Source organism: Nestor notabilis, unplaced genomic scaffold, assembly GCF_000696875.1.
Source record: "Nestor notabilis isolate BGI_N333 unplaced genomic scaffold, ASM69687v1 scaffold33022, whole genome shotgun sequence".
NCBI lineage: Eukaryota > Metazoa > Chordata > Aves > Psittaciformes > Psittacidae > Nestor > Nestor notabilis.
Genome location: NW_009919315.1, coordinates 33,552 through 48,199, shown reverse-complemented (window position 1 = coordinate 48,199; position 14,648 = coordinate 33,552). Strand labels below are relative to the sequence as shown.

General features: G+C 35.6%; 1 protein-coding gene across 1 annotated transcript in view; it reads left to right on the top strand.

Moving 5' to 3' along the window:
- The first annotated feature begins 4,483 nt into the window (after positions 1-4,483).
- Positions 4,484-14,648, top strand: part of CDH11 (cadherin 11, type 2, OB-cadherin (osteoblast)) — a 41,931-nt gene continuing 31,766 nt past the window's right edge. The window contains exon 1 of the mRNA XM_010010172.1: positions 4,484-4,619. The gene's annotated coding sequence lies outside the window, so the exon portion shown is untranslated. The remainder of the gene's footprint in view (positions 4,620-14,648) is intronic.

The following is a 14,648-nucleotide window of genomic DNA, read 5'->3' as shown; positions in this document are numbered from 1 at the left end:
AGAAAGAAGCTGTTTACTGGCTTTGAACACAACCTTGTTTGTGTGAAACCTCTGCAGCTCTTAGGTTTTGTCCTTTTGTTGTGTGTCCTGCCTTTCTTGCATGTCTTGCCTTCCACAAGCCATCCGCCTGCGTGGCAAGGTCTTTCTTTCCTTCTGCAGAAAGGTACAGGATGGTACAACTGCTTGGTTCAAAATTTGTTTTCAAGCCTCATTTTACGATAGCTTTATGCAAATCATAGGTTGAGAACTTAGATCCTCCAGGACTCAACTCTGTGCTGTAGAACTCTTTTTAAGACTTTCCTACCTCAGAACCAGGAGGTGCTAGCCATCTGAAGTATTCAAACATCATCAAGGTGGTGGAAGCCAATAACAGAGGAAATGTGTGCTCCATCACTTCTGCTCAATACAAGGTACACCCTAAGTCTGCTGCAGGTTTTCTGGGTGCTCAGGAGCACACACAGAGCATTGCAAATGTTTCCTGATTCAAAAACGTGGTTAGGTATCAAAGTCATTGGTCCTGACCTGCTAATGGTCCCTGAAATGGCACATGTACGTATTTATAAGGCAGATATAATCGAATTCTTTCTAATGCAATTCTTGTTCTTTGTTTTGTTGTACTACTTTTCGTGAGACCATCTTTCAGCATAAGATGGTAAGCCGTTAAAGTGTTCATGTCCACACAGTGACCTTGGTCATGCAGCAAATTTCAGCTATTAACATTAATGAAGTTACAGCCTTAATAACCCGAAGTAACTGAAATTGGCGCTGCTTTAGGTGGTGGAGTTGGACCAGATGTCCTCCAGAGGTCCATTCCCACCTACATTATTCTAGGATGAATATTGGTTGCTGCATGTGTGGATTCATGTTACTTGACTTAATCAGTTAATTATCACTGAGGAGAGAAGGTGAGAGAAAAAATGATGAAACTCTGCACCCAAACAGTAGAGATACTCAGTTGACTAGTGGGAGGTTGAATTGAGGTCTCTCTCCTCTGATTTTTATACTGACTACTACATTTTTCATAGGTGAAATTTTTTATAGTGTGTCTTTGTTCCTTTTAGAAATGGTTCCAAGGTTAAGTGGTGTGTGGCAGGGTCAGACTACACATTCATGGTGGAAACCATGGAAAGCTCACATATTCCTAAATCTTGGATTCTGTCCTGTGATTATGAGCTTAAACTTTGTAATGTTATTTTTATTTTAAATGCTGTTAGACTCTTTTTTTTTCATTTTAACAGTATTCTTACTGGTTATTATCTACATTCTGAATATTTAATTTTCCACTTGAATATCTGTTTAATATGCAGGTTAGAAGTACCTCTATGTTTTATAGGCTTGTAGTAATTAGACACGGGGAAAAAAAGCTATTCAGCCACTCAGCCTATTTTCCAGGGCTGTGTAAAAACATTGTTTCCATATTGGATTTGAATAAGTAATTGATGAGCAATAATTCAGTCAGGAAGTCTCAACTTCTTCAAGTTTTAATTCAGCCATACAGATTACTCTGGCACTTTGAATATGATCAGATCTGTTTGCTTGAGCAATACTTTAGATCAATAAGGTTTTTCCTTAGTAATTGTGTATGGTGTAAGTTGTCTTTCCATAAACACTTTTCCAGTAAATTGTAAGCAAATAACTGTTTATGCAGAAACCTGATGAAATGGAATTCTGACTGTGTCAGAAATGCTTTTTGAAGTTGCATATACATATATATTTGGAATATTTTAGTCTCTTTCATTTCTGTGATAGTTGCTAGAATTTTCATTGGGCTTGAAAAAAGGTTGCAATAATCTGGCAACTATTTCATTTCAGAAACTGATCCCTAATGCCTCTCAGTAACAGAGAGCTAAACATATGTAGTTATAAATCCACAGTTTAAATCTTTTTATGACTGTAAGTATTTTGTCTCTATTTCATTAAACTCCCAGATATGTTCCCAAGTTTGTTTCTGTAATTGCTCTTCTGGAAATATTTAACTTTAAAAAGACACTGGATGCAATTTTGCTAAAATATGAGATCTTTGAAGATTTCTAATATTTTGAATCTTTTTTTAGTGAGTACAGTGTACCTAGGTCTTTTTTATAGACACAAATATGTATTCAGTGTAATTGCATGGAATCGGGAAAAAGAGAAATAAAGAGAAGTTTGGGGTTGTTTTGGGTTTCCTTGATTTAAATCTCATATTTTGCATGCTTCTTGATTGTAGTAGTTTATTCATTTTGCCAAACAGACCACAAAGCTGTGAATATTTATTTAGTGCTGTTCCTAATAGTTTTTCTAATAGGGAATTATTTTGGTACAATGAAAGACATTTGTAAATGAAGCAGATAAGCCCTTTGGCAGACAAGGAGTGTTTTGTTCAACACAAGAATTCTATTGTCCACTGCTTTAGTTGTCAAGTGCCTGGGGAGCCCAGGATTTATGATGATGTTACAATGGCCCTTTCAGAGTGAAGTCTAAGAAGCTGTGAGATTCCGTTCCTCTGCTTTTCAGACTTTCAAATCTTTTTATCGTGTAAGGACAATGCAGGATTCAGCTGCTTCTTAGGCCACAGGACTGCCCATTTAACATCAGGCATTGTGAAATAATTACCATAGTGACAATGGGTTTGGGCTGTTTTTTTTCCCCTCTAACTAGCAACATTTCAAAATTGTTCTAGTTGTCACTTTGTATAAACCGACTCTGAAGCCACAGCTTATTTAAAAAAAAAAAAAAAAAATCTCGTTAGGAGATTTGATGTAAAGTGCCACTGTGTCAAATCTATTTGGAACATTGGAACTGTTTAATGGTTTTCTTTTTTTTTTAGGTTTTTTTTTTTAGTTTTCTTGTGATTGTAATTGGACTTTGAAACAGCCCTCTGTAAATACAGCAGTTGTTTTTCTTTCGGCTTTTCTGCTTTTTGTAAAGGTTATAGAGTAAGTAGATCCTTACTATTGAAGCCATGTTTACCTGCAGCAGAAAATAATAAAGAAAATAGTATGTGTATGTAAAAGAAGTATCTGATAACCACATATCAATTCATCAGCTAAACTATTTCCTGTGCTGTAATGATGGAATTCATTCAGCTGTCTTGGATCATGTTTTTCTTGAAAATTTACATCTGGAGGAGTTTCTCCTTGCTTGATGTTAATATGATGATTTGTTTGCTTTGAATACTGATTAGTGATGAGAAAAAATTGATTTGTAATCTCTGATGTCTGTTTAAATGCAGTGTAACTGGAAAATGGAGCCTTAGTTAAATTATTACGTGCATGGGCACTTCACTGGTAGTAGGTATATGCATAGGAAAAAACTTAACAGTGAAGCCAGTCAGATTGAGGACTGGTAATATCTAATAACTATTTGCTGCTTTTAAAAGCAAAACAGATCTCAAAAAAATTAGACAACAGGGATATGTAGGAGGATATTTTAAGCAATACTTATTTAAGCAACTTCAAATGTCTCGGGCAAAAAGGAATCTAGAGCTACAAAGTCATCTGTAAAGATGTTATCTGTAAAGATACTGAACAAATTATCAAAATGAGAAAGTTTATTCAGTTTTAATCCTTCTTTTCATGCATTCATGTTAACAGTGAATTAGTTCAAAAGAGTCCTCTGGGGCTGAAGACTTTGCATGCAAAATAAGCATATTTTAAAATGCCATATGTACTTCATAGTGAATTGCATAAATACATTGCATGGGTAGAGTATTTTTATAAACCAAATGCTTTATATATTAGTGACTGGGTCATCACACAAAACATTCCTCACTTGATAGAGCTTGCCTTAGCAAAATTTGCTTTCTAGGAATGTGTTTTTTTTGAAAGTGTATCACAGATTTTTCAAACTGTGAGTCAATGTATTTGCAGTCATAACTGGTAATAGGAGCCATGTGAAATTATTTCTTCGTTTGATGGAGTGAATGTGAGATATGTTTGTGTAATATTGCAATATTGGATATGTAATATTCAGTCAATGTCTATTAATTTCTCCTCAATGCTTTTGCTAGCAACTTTGAAATTTGGGCTGTGCTGCTGAACTATTTTTTACAATTAAAACGTGTTTGCTTTAGTGAGGATGAAAAGTGGGTATAAAATGGAGGATCGATCTAAATGAAATAGCTTTAACAGATAAATACTGCAAAAACTTACTGATTTGCATGTATCAACCCAAATTACAGAAGCTATTTTGCAATAATTCTTCCTACAAATTCTCAATTAAAAAATTTTAAAGTACTGGATGATCTAGCCTGATTTCCTTGGCAAGAATGAATATTAGTTCTAAAATTGATTTAGTACCCATTTAAGAGTCTATCAAGGTATGAAATGAACATCAGAAATACAGTGTCTACACCAGTACATAACTACAGATCACACTGCGTATTTCTTTTGCTAGTCTTCAAATGCTCTTTAGGCTACTGTGATTGTTTATAGGCCAGAATTTAGTTTTCTTTTATTATGGTACCAATATTGCATTGGATTTCAAATGCACATTTTCATTTTTTGCAGCCAGAACTGAAGTATTGGATAAAGCGGCAGCAGAAACCTTACATCTGCATTATCATCACGGCCTCATTAAGTGACATTTCAAATGTGTGGAATATGCTACATAAATTGGCAACAAGTTTCCAGTGGCTGAAGGTAAGTAGTGCATCCAAGTGTATGATCTTCTGAGTGATGTCAGATATGCACAGCCAGTCTCTTGTTTCTAGGGTGTCTACAATATTTGTAGAATTTAAGGCATATTCAGTGACTAATTGCTCTCCTGTTGCATGCTGTCTGCCGGTTTTTCTCATGCATTGTAGAGTTTATCTATTGGCCTTGATTGCCACTCAGGAGAACTGGTGCTGCTGGACACTGACCATCCTGCTATGTTGGTAAAGCATAGTTTGATAACATGCATTTTTTGGATCACATTTGTTTAATTTCTTGTTTCAAACATTAGAGAACTTCTTGAAAACTCACAGCAGTATGGTACTGAGGAAGAGAAATGTAAGGAATTTTCTAATATTTAGTTTTCCAATTTGATTTTATCAGTCAAAAGAATTCATACTTCTGTTATTCTAGGCCTACATGAGCGACTGATTAATTCCATATTTGGTTTATTTCTCTGGTGTTTTGTGCAATACCACTAAGCTTAATAAAACTACTCAGACTTGGGTTAGAAAAATAATTCAGTGGTGACCCTTATGCTTCAGAGAAGGTGGCTGTGGAAAGTTTGGAAAAAGAGCAGTATGGGAAACTCTAGACCTAAAAATAGTTATGTCTGCTGCTCTGATGCCTTTAATTTTTCATATCATCTGTGAGTTTCAGTTGTGCTGTCACTGAAACCAGTGAATCCACGAAGGTGAAAATTGTACACTTAAAGGAGTAAAAATTAATACAGAAACACATTAAATGTAACAGATAATAAATATGTAAATAATATAATTTTTACAGAATCAAAGGCACGATCCCACCTGAATTATCTAGGATAAAGAGTACAAAGCCAGGATATTAAAACTCTTTGTCTAGCTGACTCATCCACAGTTTTTGCATTCAGTGCACTAAAGTTCTGCTTGACAGATGCTTAATTTCTGTGTAAATGTCCTTGAATGATGATGATCTTATTTCTGGCAGCCAAATGGGCTATATACTTGAAACATCCTTGGGAGCAGCTATATAGGATATATGTTTATGGTATTCGCTGACTCGTTAAGGTAGACTGCAGCTATTAGTATCAGGCTGAAACAGCGTATATTTGACAGTGACAACAATAGCATTCAATTTAACTTATGTGGAAATGTGTAAATTCCTTTCCTTCTGAGGGAGAGCTGTAGCTCAGCATGTGAGATTCTTATCCTGTCTAAAAACAAGAGCCAAATTTTGCAGACAATGCTCAGTTCTTGTTCAGATACACATTTTTAAGTGAATGAAGTTAAAGTGAGTTTGGTTTGACTGAAGACTTCCTGACTAGGTTTCAAATTCATATATGGGTCTCAGAAAGACACAGCAAAGTATCTTAAATTAGTTACACATTCAGTTTCTCTGAGTCTCTCCTCCAAGCAGTGGTGTGTGAATTCTCTCACCACTCTCTCAGTTTGCCTTTTCTGGCATTTTCTTATATCTCAATTCAAGGTTTAGTTCAGGCCTCTTTCTAGTTGTCTTGTTCTTGGCTTTGAAGCTACACTTCCGAGTAGATTTAATTTTTACAAATTAAAGAATTGCGAGAAGTAATATTAAAGGAAAACTTGAAGCCCCATTGCTCTCACTAGTATAGAAGATAAGTAAATTTAACAAAACTGAGTCCCTATTCGATATTTTTTCATGTCTTACCTGATACACTGTTGTGTCTATTTTCAGAGACTTTTTTACATTTCAGAGTTCAGACAAATAATTTTTGAAAGAAAGCTTCCTGCAGAGTGACTGTGAGATGTTCCCTCTGCTTGGTGTGTGAATTGCCTCCCTGCAAAAGAGGAGGAACAAGAACTGCTTTTGTTGATTATCATGTAAACCTGGGCATCCTGCTTTTATGTGCTTTACATATGCTGCTTAAATTATCTTCTCTTCTTTTGAAGGATTTCTCTTAAATTACTCCTAGCTGTGCCTGGTCAGAAATGCAAATTTCCTGTTATTGTATCTAGATAATTAAACAGTTGAGAAGGTAAAACATTCATGTCTAACTATTGTTAATGGAATAAAAAACAGGGCAGACAGAAAGGCAGTACTGAGCTCATCTGGAGCTGTAACATGGGCTTGGCAACTCAGTCACCGGAAGATGGCCAGTAGGTCCGTTAAGTGGTTATATGTTGTCTAGAGATTTCCTTCCTATACTACTTAGATTTTCTGTACTTCTAGAGGGAATGAGAGTAGTCACAGCAGATAAATCTCTTCCCAGTTATATTATGGTGCAAAGCAGTATATATGAATAAAGGGTCCATGGGACTCCCCGAAAAGAATACTGTCATATTTAAAAATCCTTCGCATATGGTATGAGAAACTTAGGTTCACTTACTGAATATAGAAGTCAATGTATACTTTGCCTCTTTCATAAATAACATCATTTTTATTATTTGTTATAAGCGTAGTAAGCCTAGACTACAAAGGGAAAACATGGTGTTCCTGACATAGAAAGTAGATTTTGAAAGAAATTCCTGTATAGTTTTGTTTCTGCACAAATGCCATGCAGAAAGAAGACTAATTTTCAGTTGCTTACAATCACCCTGTCTTATTACAATGCTAGCACATTTAATGAGGCCTACATATCTAAGGAGAAAAGTGTTACATTTCCTGCTTTATCCTGTATTACACCTCTCACTTTGCTTCTCTACAAGCAGATGTTTATATAGGTTTTAAGATCAGAATTAGAAATAATTTTATGTTAAAACATAATCCATTGTGTGTCTTGGATGTATATATCGTATATAAAAAGATTACTATGCACTCAGCCATTCAAGGTTTCATATGCAACAAAAACTCAGAAGCTAGTTTGCCATCTCATGCATGGACATATATATTCTGTATGTTATAAAATAAAACAAAATGTAGTGTATTTAATGCTTTAAAGGTATTTAACCAAACCAATTACAGCATTGTAAGTCACCTTTGAAGAAAAACTTCTTAAAAACGTCTTCAGTATCTTTCAGGAATACTTGCTAATACAAGCATGTTAACATATGCATTTTATGTGGATTTACTAATCTTTATAAACAGTAATAAAGTCACACAAGGTGTGATTGGTAAAATCTAATGTAATGCAAAGTATATTCCCATTTTATTCCTGACAACCTGCATTTGCAACCGTTCAGTTACTTTATTTTAAAATGGCTTTTCAATTACATTTTTTTTAAAAGCCTTTTGACAAAGACATGACATAAACCATTTATATTGTAGCTCCATCATAGTTCCTATAGCTAAACTAGACTGGACAGTTCATTAAAAAGAAAAATTAATAGTACAAGGTTGCAGGGAAACAATAACAGATTATGACTGGCCTGCGGCAGCCCACTGAATTCATGTAGTGGAATAAAAATGATTCCCTTTTCTTGTAAATGAAGGTTTGTTCCACGGTTTTAGGCAAAGTCTGTACTTCTGTTCCTTTACAGGAGAAAGCTTTACAGTTTCTAGTCTGTGAAAGCAATACTTCAGAATTCCTGCAGAAGATAAATATGTACTCTTTTGGGATGGAAAGCACATATTTAATCTTTCAATGCATAATAATAAACATAACATAAAAGAATAGAATGGCACACACTGAATGACTACATCAAAGCAAAAAATTAGCCTTCTCAGAGCTGGGCAGAGGTGTGGAGGGGCAAAGTAAGGGCAGAGTCAGGACTCAATCACATCTTTTCTTACCTAAGGTAATAACTGCTCTAGACCAGTCTAAAAATCACTGTACTTCAGTGTGCAAAATATGAAGTATTTGTGACTCAATGGAATTTATTTTAGGTCCATTGCTGCTACCTTTCTAACATCATATGTGATTTATCTATTGTTTAAGGTTGTTCTTAAAGGTATAAGCAAGTCCTAACAGCCTCTTGCTAGATGTTACTGCATATTTTCACAGTTTCCTCAGGGTTTCATGGTTTAAATTTTCTGTATAATTCTGGTATGTGTGGCAAGTACACAGACTTTAATGTTGAAATCTGAGTTTTATTATAGCAATACTATAAATTCCTGTCTCGGAAGATATTTCAAAGAATATGGGCTCTGGGATGCATTAACCATTATTTTTGGCTGGTAGCCACAACCTTCTAATGAATTCGAGGGGATAACAGGAGAGGCCAGAAAAGGGGAAGTCTGAGCCAATATGACGTTTGGAATCAAATACAGGATGGACCCTCCAGGGTATTCGCTGGTTCTGTTTATGAATACAATCTTCTTTTAGAAACAACAACCTAAGATACTGAAAAGTCATGGTTCTGTACTTTTACAGGTTTATGTCTACTTTTATGAGAGAACTTGGATACTTGGCCTCTCATTCTCTCTTCTCTCCCCCCAAAATAGAAAAACAGATTATGTAACCTCAGAAGTCTGGTCTCAGAGAGGCCTCCTGGGTATCTTGGCTTGGTTTCATGCTGTGAGCTATATTTTGCAAAACGAGGCTGCACTGAAGCAAAAAATAACCAACCAGCCAAAAGACTGCCTTGACCTCCTGAGCTGTTTTCATGTTTTCACTGCAGGCAACATGTATGAGTTGCAGTATGTTGGAGAGAAGAAAATTTTTTTTTAATTTTTAAAGGAAATGTGTTTGCACAAATCTTTAGCACTCATTAATGAGCTGTTCATTTCAATACCGGGTACTAACTGCAGACTTCATTGCTATGTTCTATTTACATGTCCTAAGGTATTGCCTCCATCTTCTCTCTCTCTCTGCCCTGTGTAAGACACAAGAGAGAACATCCCTCTCGTATGGAACAGTCTTTCAGTAAATCACAATGGCTCACTCCAAGTAAAGCTCAGCAGAGACTATGTTGTGCTGTTTCACAGTAAAGCTAGTGATCCAGTAGCTTTCTGCTACTTTGCTGCTTGCAGGATTAACAGAATAATACAATATTTGTGTATTCAAGAAACCTCATCGTCAAATGGAATGACCTTTTTCCTCCTTGTAGATCTGTAGTGGTTTTATTTGCTCCCCACGTGCTGTTACCTCCTTTAATCTGAAACTATGAGCTCACACATGGTTGACGACATTGCCTTCTGTTTGATTGAACACTCACTTTGCCTGTGACTGGTTACAGGTGTGTTGCATCCAGGTTTCAAATTAGGTTGCTTGTAGTCTCCATCAGTTTATTATGCTACACCCTGTGGACTTCATTTAGGCAAAAGATAAAAACCAAGAATGTACTGTTAATGTAAAATCCTAACAGTCTAACAAAAAATCATTAGTTCACCTGTACTGAGCTCTTACACAAGTTATGTACAGCTAAACATGATACCCACAAGCTTTCTAGTGTCTACCCTTTCTCTGGTATTACACTTGCCATTAACTGCCCCTCAGGCAGATGTCTTCTTGCAAGGATGGGAATGGAGGGCCCTTGCATCCAGAGCAGTACACAGATGGTTCCTTCTTCCTTACTCTACAATCCATCTAGAATAATTTTTAAGTTTGATAACATATTCCACATCTCCACACCTTGCACTTTCTTCATTGGTCTGTAGTTCCACATTACATCCAGTTTTACTGTGAATGGTGTCTTTCACATATATTGAATATTTTCCTTTGTTCTTTATGTTATCTCTAAAACTGGTTTTGTGCAGCTTCCAAGGTTGTATTTGTTCAGTGGCTGGTAGCTGACCCCTGGTGAGCAGTTTAGAGCCCTTGATCTCCACTATCATCTTGTACCTGGACTTTCAAATCATTTCATATCGTCCCCTGCCTGTCTCTATGCTTTTTTTATTCAAAGTCATAGATAGTTTGTTCTATATGGAATAGTGAATTGTTATTGTTATCCAGTACAAATATATGCATAAACCAACTGTATTACAACACACTGTCATCCAAAGCTAAGCAAAAAGCCAAAATAAATTAGGCGATAGTCACCTGCTCTTTAGATAACCTGTTACAGCCAAATAAGTTAAGCAAAACCAAACCCCAGGCAGGCCAGAACAAGTCCTGATGAACCCTAACAAGCCCTATGGTTGCTGATGCCTGTGCTGTCAGCTGCAAGCACAGGCTTCGGCATGTTACAAACAATAACAAAACCATTTTATTGTCTTATGAATCCCTGAAGTTTTAACAAGTCCAAGTTACATACAGAAAATTATTTTTTACACTATTTAATTAAACCCCATTATTAAATAAGTGTTTAGTAAACATTCATATTAGCAATCTTATATAATCATTTGTGTCATATTATAGTTGGGTTTAGACATAGCTGTGTTTACAAATAACATAATAGCGTAAGTGCCTATGTATGACCTTCATAATGAGTTCTTCCTGCTTATAATATATATTTATCATTCTTTGGTCTGATTCTAAGCTCACTTACTGAAGCTTAAGCCAGAAGGGGTCCACAAAATTTGCAGAGAATTTAAAGAAAAAAAAACATGTTAAGTTTTTTAAGGCAATGTTTGCTCTGACAGCCATTACATTTGAACAAGTAATATGTCTGTCGTTCAGAAAGATGTTCCCAGTTCTTGGATGAATCCCCAGATCCAGTTTCTCCAGCTGGTGCCTGTCTGGTGCTTTATTCTCTCTGTCCACTGGATTTCCAGGAGGCTGCTTTTGATTGTAGGTGTAGCACAAATGGTACCACATCATTTATTTTCCTTTTGCTAACTCTTGTGAGTTTCTGAGTTGAAAACACTCTCTTTTGGCCTTCAAATGGCAATAAAATATAGGGTTAGCATTGTAGAAGAGCACTATATCACAGTCCTTGGATGTGATATTATAAAAACATCATAACAAAATTCAAATACTAATCCATATGGGTTAGTCTTATGCAATCTTATATTATTTACCAAAGAGATTTAAAAGAAACAGGAAGATGGGAGTGTTCATCATTATATACAAAGAGAAACATACCCACTGGAGTTTTGTATAGACTTTTAAATTAAAAAGTCCAAATTCTTTGTAATGTGAACAAAACCAACAAGCATCAATATTGCATTTAAATTCTGAAGTCTGAGATATCAGACTAGACTAGAGACCAAGGTAGAGGGTTATGTCAACCTGTTCTGATGGTTACATCAGTGGATGATACAGGTTGCTTAGCAGGTATATGGTAAATTCCACAAATAATAGGGGAATCTTTAACAAAGTTGGAACTTAATCTGAAAAAAAAAAAACATAAACAAAACTCACAGTACATACAATACACTGCAACTAGCAATTTTAGCCTGACTTGTAAGCAAGAAGAAAAGTACAGGTGAAACACCTGCTTGGAAATTATTTGGAACTGTGAAAGCGTCATTTCTCTCTGTCAAGGATAGTAAAATTCACAGAGATGAGAGGTATTTGATCTGATGAATTGCCATACACAGAACTTTCTTAATAGAACTATAATAACCTGGTCTCCAGAGCCTCATGCTCTTGCAAACATGACGTATTTGTGCCTGCATGGAAAATGCCATTTGATGCAATACACTTGCTCATTAGTCTTGGGCTTTTAGTCACCTTCATCTTGTTCACCAGCTACTTGCTTCTAACATGGTAATTTGGGCTTCTAATTCACACTAGCTCTCTTGGGCTTAACACATATGGCCTTTAAAAGCTTTCTATTGACACAACTTCCATTTTCTTTCTCTATGCACTCATGGAACTGTCAGTAGTCATTTTAGTTTGTTTCTTACTTCAACTATGAAGTCAATATTTCTATCACAAAACCAAAAAAGGTCCAAAGTTTCTATGTTTCTTCCTACAAATGTAACATGTGCCAATGTATTTTGAAAGATTATGTTTGGTGACAGACTCTCTTATCTCTCTTTACTCTAACAGTTCCTTTTCCAGAAAAAAACATAATTACTCCAAGAGCAATTTATTTAATTATCATTATGGGAGACTTCAGAGGAAATTGATTGGATTGAAATAGTAATAACACCCTGACAACTTTTTGAAAAGAACATTTTCGTAGAAAATGTGCTGTATGTAAGGGTATATTAAAGTTTTTTTTATACATATGTGTGTGTATGTATATATACACAGATGTATGTTAATTCTTTTTATTGATTTTATTACCCTCTATTTTAATTCTATGAATATAAATTCTTCCTCCTGTACTTGCCTTATGTTAAGGTCATTCCATCCAAAAATTGTACTGTTTTCAGTCCAGCAGTTCTATCAACTTGTTTTTCTCTTTCACAAGCTCATTTTCAAGTTACACCTCATTGGTCTTCATTAGGGAGAAAACTGGCTGTTACTGATTTGGAAGATAAAGCTTTACCTGACTGGACACACATTCATTCACACTCAAGTACTTTTATACTGTCCTGATGGTTAAAAAGCACATTGGTGATCAAAGATGCCACAGGCCCTGATACTTCACTTTTAAGGTCAAGACTTGCCCTTGGCATCAGAAAAATGGTGGCAAATGGTATTTCTGTCTCCAAAACATATAATACACTTCCAGAAGACATCTAATTATAGATGATGTGTGTGATTCAGCTATGAATAACAGTAATCTAATTAAACAAATACCCATGTTTGCCAATTTCCCATGACCAGCTTTCTGTGGAACATCAGTTTCTGATAGTAGGGGTTTATGCAAGAACAGCTATAGGTTCCAGTTATTTAAATTTTGCTCCATCATGGTTCCAGCCATAGCAAGGAACTGCCTTAAAACTATTGTTGTTAATGATTTCTGTGAGAATAGAAATGTTTTGCCACAATCATCTGTAATTAAAGGTCAGAATTAGTGTCAATCCATAATCTCTGGGACATACTAGTCTTTCATATGATCAGTTAGAGATATGTAATGAACAGGTTTCCCTCAAAACGAATGATGTTCATGCAAAATATACTGAATCATTTGCCCTTTTTTGCAAATGTATCATTTGCATGAAAACCAAATTTTAATTGCAAGTTGTCAAGCTGGTCCTTTTTGTGCTATTTATATGCTTAGCATCTAATTGCATCACCTTTGCACCTCTTGTTGCGTTTTTGGTTTTGTACCATAATATTGGGCATTATATTTTAACCTTAGAGTTTTGGAACACTGAAAATACAGATAGTTCCTCTGATTTGTGCTCAGAGCAGGTTAGGCTGCACAGGAAGCCAAAGGGAAGGTTGTATCTAATGAAGGTGGTGTTTTCTTTATGAGTGTTTGCGTGGTTTTTAAGTTAAATGGAAATATTCTATGGTTACTCTTTACCACAAGACACCTCAGAAGATACTTATGCAAATATTGTTTGAATTATAATCTTGTAATTTCTAATGGATTGTAAATAATCTGGTCCTTTCAGCTGTAACTTATCATTAGGTATTTAAACAGCAATCTCTCCTTTATTAGAGCTATTGACACTGTATTCGAAATGTGTTTGAAAATTCTGATGTAGTTATTTCATTATATTGAGCCAAAATCAGTCTCTTCACAGACAGTGCCTGCCTGTGCAAAAGTAAATTATTGATTCAGTTTTTCATTCAGAAGATCTCAAAGTGGCTTTTGTGCTCTTTATGGAAGAAATTTGCACTACACTGGAGCAGTTAAGTAAAGTATCAACAAGACCTTTACATGTGCATGCATGGCTGAAGGATCTGAACTCTTCCCTGTGCAGCTCCAAGAAAACTGAGAAAAGGAGAAGGCTCTTTGATTATAAGTCTACCTCTCACCTTTCTTTCTTTAGCAAATGTATTTGTAAAAGACACTCTTAGTAATTCTCTAACTTGGCAAGTTTTGTAAAGATAAGTGTTACAGAGAATCTAATTATGTGAACCTCTCTAAATGAGAGTCACAATGGCTTCTAGACTTAAACAAACTGCTGTCAGGGTGCATTGCATGTGTTTCTGAAGTGGCAATCTTTTATCAGAAGCTTTCCTACTTGAGGAAGACCAAATTGAAGGGGGCCAGGGAATCAAGTAGTCTAGTAGAATTATATTCAAAATGGAAAAATGTTCTGTAGAGAAACAGGTTGGTCCTATAAAGACCACACAAGATGCTGTAATAGTTGGTATTTCAGTAGCACTGCTGAAGCTGCCTCTAGAAATGAAGTTGTAAGTACAATACCAGAGACTGAGTTTAGATTTCTGAT